General features: G+C 55.0%; 1 non-coding gene across 1 annotated transcript; it reads left to right on the top strand.

Annotated features, from left to right (window-relative positions):
* Positions 1-7518: 7518 nt before the first annotated feature.
* Positions 7519-7625, top strand: LOC125386927. The gene has a single exon (XR_007227527.1). It is a non-coding gene; the product is annotated as a U6 spliceosomal RNA (small nuclear RNA).
* The last annotated feature ends 480 nt before the right edge of the window (positions 7626-8105 follow it).

Below are 8105 nucleotides of genomic sequence, written 5' to 3'. Positions count from 1 at the left end.
ATATACTATTACTATATAACGTATAACGTTATATACTATTACTATATAACGTATAACGATATATACTATTACGTATTAACGTATAACGTTATATACTATTACTATATAACGTATAACGTTATATACTATTACTATATAACGTATAACGTTATATACTATTACTGTATAACGTATAACGTTATATACTATTACTATATAACGTATAGCGTTATATACTATTACTATATAACGTATAACGTTATATACTATTACTATATAACGTATAGCGTTATATACTATTACTATATAACGTATAACGTTATATACTATTACTATATAACGTATAGCGTTATATACTATTACTATATAACGTATAACGTTATATACTATTACTATATAACGTATAACGTTATATACTATTACTATATAACGTATAACGTTATATACTATTACTATATAACGCATAACGTTATATACTATTACTATATAACGCATAACGATATATACTATTACTATATAACGTATAACGTTATATACTATTACTATATAACGTATAACGTTATATACTATTACTATATAACGTATAACGTTATATACTATTACTATATAACGTATAACGTTATATACTATTACTATATAACGCATAACGATATATACTATTCCGTACTATCGTATAACGTTATATACTATTACTATATAACGTATAACGATATATACTATTCCGTACTATCGTATAACGTTATATACTATTACTATATAACGTATAACGTTATATAGTATTGCCATATCACGTATAACGTTGTATATTATTACGTACTAACGTATAACGTTATATACTATTACTATATAACGTATATCGTTATATACTATTACTATATAACGTATAACGTTATATACTATCACGTATTAACGTATAACGTTATATACTATTACTATATAACGTATAACGTTATATACTATTACTATATAAGGTATAACGTTATATACTATTACTATATAACGCATAACGTTAATTAATATTACTATATAACGTATAACGTTATATACCATTACTATATAACGTATAACGTTATATACTATTACTATATAACGTATAACGTTATATACTATTACTATATAACGTATAACGTTATATACTATTACTATATAACGTATAACGTTATATACTATTACTATATAACGTATAACGTTATATACTATTACGTAATAACGTATAACGTTATATACTATTACTATATAACGTATAACGTTATATACTATTACTATATAACGTATAACGTTATATACTATTACGTAATAACGTATAACGTTATATACTATTACTATATAACGTATAACGTTATATACTATTACGTATTAACGTATAACATTATATACTATTACTATATAACGTATAACGTTATATACTTAGGTAGGTTGGGGTTAGGTTGGGGTTAGGTTGGGGTTAGGTTGGGGTTAGGTTGGGGTTAGGTTGGGGTTAGGTTGGGGTTAGGTTGGGGTTAGGTTGGGGTTAGGTTGGGGTTAGGTTGGGGAGCATGAGGCGGGCATGGGTTCTCGGGGCGTAGGACCACCCCCCGTCAAACCCCGATGGATCTGATGTTCCCCTATAGTCGGGTGGCGGCCGGTCGGTGCCTCTGGTACCCGTCAGGTCGCTGATCCGGTGCGAGGAACTTCGGAGAAGTTGGTGGGCCCATGCCTGTCAAGACCACTCACCTCACCTTCTCGTGGGGCTCCCTGTCACCCTGCTCCGGACTCTCCGGGACAGGGTGCGAAAGAGTGAGTGGCACCAGGACAGATTCCCGATGACGACCCGGCGAGAAACAACTTCATTCACCATGGAAGGCACAACAGATAGGAGAAACACGTACAGTACAGGGGAGGGAGACCCCAGTACCGGCGTAGTCGGGGGTAGTCAAGTGGGCCCCACTACGTCGTCAACATACGACCACGGCCGCTCGGGGGTGGGCCGCCAGGCCCCCGAACGTGTTACCACGCCTGGCGAAGCGAGAAGTCTATTCTCGGAAGAATACATGGAGACATCGAGAACTCCGAGGACGAGAAGCGGGTGCCGGGCGGGCAGCGTTTTCCTTGCGCCGGCCCCGTCAGACGGAGCAACAACAATAACAACATCTGCTGCGGGAGGATCGCGGGAGCGAGCGAGGTCGGACGACGAAGAATCGGTAGCCTCGTTCGCGTCTCGCTCATCACTGGCATCAATCGCATCCAGGGGGAAGAAGAGGAGACTGGCGACAACAGCCACCTTGGAAGTCTCCGAAGATCTGGAGATACAAGTGAGGACGAGTTCGGCCGCGGACGTCAGCGCGGAATTAACGAGACACGTGTCCGAGATCATGAAGGTGGCGACCACATCGTCCAACCTCAAGGGCACGTACGTCAAAGCGCTGAAGGAAGCGGCAAGCTATATCTCGGCCGCATGGAAGAGCGAGGCCCCGCGAAGGAGAGAACAAGCGGGCAGCAGCGGCAACAACGCGGCGATGAGGCTGGTGGAGGCGAGACTGTCCGCGTTGGAGGAGGAGAACGCCGCCCTTAGGAGAGAGCTGGCAAGGAGGTCTATGCCCGCGATCGAAGGCCTGCGGGGCGGCGGTGCCGACACGGACCGCCCACGGGTCGAGGCTGCAACCCAAGAAGCGCGACTCGACGCCCTCGAGAGAAAGCTAGAAGAGTTGGGTCCCTCCATAACGAAGATGGTGGAGAGACAACTCGGGAGTCTATTGAAGCCGCAGCAGCAACAACAACAACAGCTGCAACAACAGCGGCAGCAGCAACAAAGCACTCCCGAAACCCGACGGAGCGCGGAATACTCCGCTACTCGCCCCCCCGCCCGCGCAGATCCCGCGCCGCCCCCAAGGACTCGGGAGGACGGCGGGTGGAGCGTGGTGGTAGGGAGAAAAAGTAAGATGGGGCAGAGGAACATCGCCGAAAGGAAGCTGGACGCCGCTGGAGGAGAGGAGAAGTCCCGGCCACCAGCGACTGTCCAAAAACCGTGGGCAGATAGGATGGGAGGCGCGCAGAAATCGGGCAGCGGTGGCACCGTTAAAAAGCCATTCAGGAAGGAAAAGACGTCGCCAACAGTCAAGCTCCCTCGCGCACCGAGTACATCCGCGGTAACACTGACGCTAAGCGAGGGAGCCAACATGTCGTATGCCGACGTCGTAACGACGGCCAGAAGAGCTATCCCCCTCGGCGAGATAGGCGTGCAGGCCGTCACGATGAAGAAGGCGGTGACGGGCGCCATCGTCATCAGAGTCCCGAGGGACAAGGACAGAGAAAAGGCGTCGATCCTTGCGACGCGCCTGGCAGACGTTCTGGACCCGACCAAGGTAAGGGTCGGAACTCCCACGATCAAAGCCGAGCTGAGGGTCACCAATGTGGACGTCTCAATGGGCAAGGAGGAGCTGCGTCAGGCTCTGGCCTTGGCCGCGGGATGCAGCAGCGAGGATGTTCGGATCGGCGAGATCGGCGTCTCCAGGGGCGGACTCGGATCGGCATGGGTCAGGTGTCCGGCGGCCGGTGCCCGCAAGCTAGCTCAGGCGGGCAGGGTGGTCTTGGGGTGGTCCATCGCGAGGGTCTCTGCCATACCGAAGAGACCCTTACAGTGCTTCAAGTGCCTGGAGTTGGGGCACGTACGGGCAACTTGCACGTCCGCCGAGGATAGAAGCCGTCTTTGCTACAGGTGCGGTGAAAGCGGGCACCGCGCCAGGGGATGTCCCGCTCTGGCGCCGAAATGTCCCTTATGCGAGCGGCTGGGAGCTCCATCCGGACACAGGATGGGCGGAGTGGCATGTGCCCCCCCGAAAATCAAGAGAAGTAAGGAGCAGCTTACCCGTCGGTCTGCCGCCGCCGCCGACACCGTTATCACTACCATCGCCGGCGGCAACGAGAACTACGGCGGAAACGCTACCGGGGCGGAGTCACCATCAGCAGTGACGAGTGGCCGGGAGGAGGCCATGGAGCTGGCGGAGTAACTTCAACCGCCTGCTCCAATGTAACATAGGAAGAGCCAGACGGGCGCAGGACCTGCTTCTCCAGGCTATACGGGAGAATCGGGTCGCACTCGCTGTGGTGGCTGAACCATACCGCGTCCCCGACGCCCCCAACTGGATCGGGGACCTGAACGGATCAACAGCCATAACATGGACGCCGGCGTTGTGTTCGCCCGGCGCCCTGCTGGATCGCGGTAACGGCTTCGTCGCCGTCGAGTGGAACGGGATCGCGATAGTGGGCATTTACGTCTCGCCCAACAGCGGAGTGGCCTCGTTCAGGGACTTCCTGGACGAGGTCGGTGACTGCGTTCGCAGATGCCTGCCTCGTCAGGTACTCGTCCTTGGGGACTTCAACGCGCGCTCGTCGCAATGGGGGGACACCAGGACGGACTCCCGCGGCAGAATGCTGACAGACTGGGCCGCGACGCTCGGGCTGATTCTGGTGAACAGGGGCACAACTAGCACCTGCGTGGCGTGGAGGGGATCGTCCATCGTCGACGTTACCTGGGCTACCGCCGGGCTCTACCGAAAGATCCACGGATGGAGAGTGGCCGACAGAATGGAGACCTTATCGGACCACCTCTATATAATGATGGAAATGGAGGGGGAGGCCGCCGCCTGCGACAGCGGTGCCCGACGACAACGAGAGGAGAACCGGTCCCGTCGACCACCACCATCCACACCTAGGTGGCGCTTGAAGGAGAGGGACAAGGACATGCTGCGGGCGGCGGTCACTGTCTCCGCCTGGAGCTGGGACGCACGGGGGGACAACACCACAACCCCCCCCACCACCACCTCCGCATTGGGTAGCGTCGACGAGGAGGCTGACGAACTCCACGGATACATGATCGCGGCATGCGACGCCTCTATGCCGCGCTCCGCCCCGGGAAACAGAGGCGACCGTTCCGTGTATTGGTGGACACCGGAAATAGCCGATATGCGGGCGGGTTGCATGCGGGCCCGGAGAAGATTCGTAAGGGCGCGTCGCCGCAAACGGACACACGACGAGGAGGAGATCTCTCGCCGCTATGAAGAATACAGAGAGACGAGACGCGCTCTCCAACGGGAGATCAAACTAGCCAAGGCCCGGTGTTGGGATCGATTGATCGAATTGGTCGATTCAGATCCGTGGGGGAGGCCCTATCGCATCGTTACGAAGAAACTGCGACCTTCGGCCCCCCCGCTGACCGAAAACATGGATCCGGCGTTACTGGACAACGTCATCGGGACTTTGTTCCCACGGCGGGACAACAACGAGACGTCCGCGCCAGCCCCTACCACCATCGACGGGACGGCGCCGACGGATTGGAACGAGGAACTTCGAGTGACTGAGGAAGAGTTGCTCGAAGCCGCGAAGAAGATGGCATCCCGCGACGTGGCGCCGGGTCCGGACGGGATCCCGGGCCGAGTCTGGACGGAGTCGATCGACACCTTGGCTCCCCGTTTGCGGCACCTGTTCTCCAGGTGCCTGAGGGAGGGCGCCTATCCTCGGGCGTGGCGCACGGCGAAACTCGTGTTGCTACGGAAGGAGGGTCGACCGCCGGACGCGCCATCGGCATACAGGCCGGTGTGTCTTCTCGACGAGGTGGGTAAACTCTTCGAGAGGATCATAGTCGCCCGCCTGGAGGCACACATGGAGAGACGGATTCCCGGATGGCACGATAGCCAATTTGGATTTCGCCGGGGCCGCTCGACCGTGGACGCGGTAAAGAGGCTGAGATCCATGGCGGAGGACATGGTCGCGCGAGAAGGGGTGGCGGTAGCCGTCTCCTTGGACATCTCCAACGCTTTCAATAGCATTCCTTGGAGCAGGATCGTGGAGGCGCTGCGACACTTCGAGTCCCCGCCATACCTCGTCAGGGTGATTCAGGCCTATCTGAACGATAGGTGGATCACTTACACAGGCAGAAACGGCGTGAAGGAGCGAAGACCGGTGGAGCGCGGCGTGCCGCAGGGCTCGGTACTCGGACCGATTCTGTGGATCACTGCCTATGACTCGGTCCTCCGAAGTCCCATGCCGCCGGGGGCTGGCATGATATGCTACGCGGATGACACGCTGGTGCTGGCCAGCGGACGATGGTGGAACGACGCCGCATGCCTGACTGAGACCGCCGTGGCATGCGCGGTGCACGCCATTCGAAGACTCGGCTTGAGCGTGTCGCCGGCGAAATCGGAAGCCCTGTGGTTCTACGACCAACGACGCAGAGGAACGCCGCCTGCGGATCTGTCGACTATAGTCATCGACGGAGAAGAGGTCCCTGTGGGACACCGGATGAAGTACTTGGGCTTGATCGTCGACAGTAAGTGGACGTTCGAGCCACACTTTGAGTACTTAGCCCCGAAAGTAACGGCCGCAGCCAACGCGCTGTGCGGCCTTTTACCTAACATCGGCGGGGCAGGATTGGGAGTCCGCAGGCTCTACGAAGGAGTGATCAGGTCACGAGTCCTTTACGGAGCGCCCGTATGGGCCGATGATCTGGCGGTGAGCCGGCGTAACCGGACTCTGGTGAGAAGGCTCCACAGGACGATCGCCATCCGGGCAGCGAGGGGATACAGGACGGTGTCCTACGCGACAGCGACCGTGCTGGCCGCGTCCCCCCCGTTCGAGCTACAGGCCCTTGCCCTTCGCCGGGTGTACGAACACCGGAGGGCCGCGACCTTGGACCGTCGTGCCACGCCGACGGCACCAACCGTGGACGTTCGGGAGGAAACAAGACTAGAAGCATGGGAGCGGTGGCACTCGCAGCTGTTGGAAGAGGATGCGATGCGCCCTCATCGGGCCGTCCGCGCCGTCCTGCCCAACTGGGACAAGTGGAGAGACAAAGGCGGGGTCCCGCTCACATTCAGGACGACTCAGGTGCTCACCGGCCACGGGGTGTTCGGCGATTACCTGCTCAAGATCCGGCGAGAGGTGACGACCATCTGTCACCACTGTGGGGAGGAGGAGGACACGGCGCGGCACACGCTGGAGGCTTGCCCGGCGTGGGAGGTACCGCGACGTGTCTTACGACTCGAGATCGGCGAGAGATTGGCCCCCGAGACGCTCATCGAAGCTATGCTCAGGGGGCCCCAGGAGTACAGAGCCGTCCGCACCTTCTGCGAGCAAGTTATGCTCGTGAAGGAGCGGGCGGAGAGAGAAAGAGAGAAAGCCCAGCATACCAGCAGGGCGCGGCAACAAGGAGTCTCCGCGCGTCACGGACCGGCGGTACCGCCGCCGTGAATCGCGCCCAAGGAGTCATCAAGGAAGTAACAAGACCCAAGGAAAGGGGCGCTAGGGGGCGTGGTCCCCCCTGGCGGCCCCGATCTTCTGTCTAACAAGGAAGTCTCCCGCCCAGCAGGGAGATAGACGGCGAGGAGCGCTTGGTAGTATTCGCAAGAGACCCTGAGCCCTCCTCGAACAGCCGTCTGGAAGACCACCGTGGAGTTTTAGTCGGTAAGAGTCCGACACTTCCCATGCTGCTCGCAGCTGGGAGTCCATGAGGATTTCTCCACGAAAAAAAAAAAAAAAAAAAAAAAAAAAGGTTGGGGTTAGGTTGTACTTGCTTCGGCAGTACATATACTAAAATTGGAACGATACAGAGAAGATTAGCATGGCCCCTGCGCAAGGATGACACGCAAAATCGTGAAGCGTTCCACATTTTTGGGGAGCATGAGGCGGGCATGGGTTCTCGGGGCGTAGGACCACCCCCCGGGAAACCCCGATGGATCTGATGTTCCCCTATAGTCGGGTGGCGGCCGGTCGGTGCCTCTGGTACCCGTCAGGTCGCTGATCCGGTGCGAGGAACTTCGGAGAAGTTGGTGGGCCCATGCCTGTCAAGACCACTCACCTCACCTTCTCGTGGGGCTCCCTGTCACCCTGCTCCGGACTCTCCGGGACAGGGTGCGAAAGAGTGAGTGGCACCAGGACAGATTCCCGATGACGACCCGGCGAGAAACAACTTCATTCACCATGGAAGGCACAACAGATAGGAGAAACACGTACAGTACAGGGGAGGGAGACCCCAGTACCGGCGTAGTCGGGGGTAGTCAAGTGGGCCCCACTACGTCGTCAACATACGACCACGGCCGCTCGGGGGTGGGCCGCCAGGCCCCCGAACGAGTTACCACGCCTGGCGAAGCGAG

This window comes from Bombus terrestris, chromosome 18 (assembly GCF_910591885.1).
Source record: "Bombus terrestris chromosome 18, iyBomTerr1.2, whole genome shotgun sequence".
Classification (NCBI taxonomy): Eukaryota; Metazoa; Arthropoda; class Insecta; order Hymenoptera; family Apidae; genus Bombus; species Bombus terrestris.
Note: the sequence above shows the minus strand (reverse complement) of the source record. Positions and strands in the feature narration are given on the sequence as shown.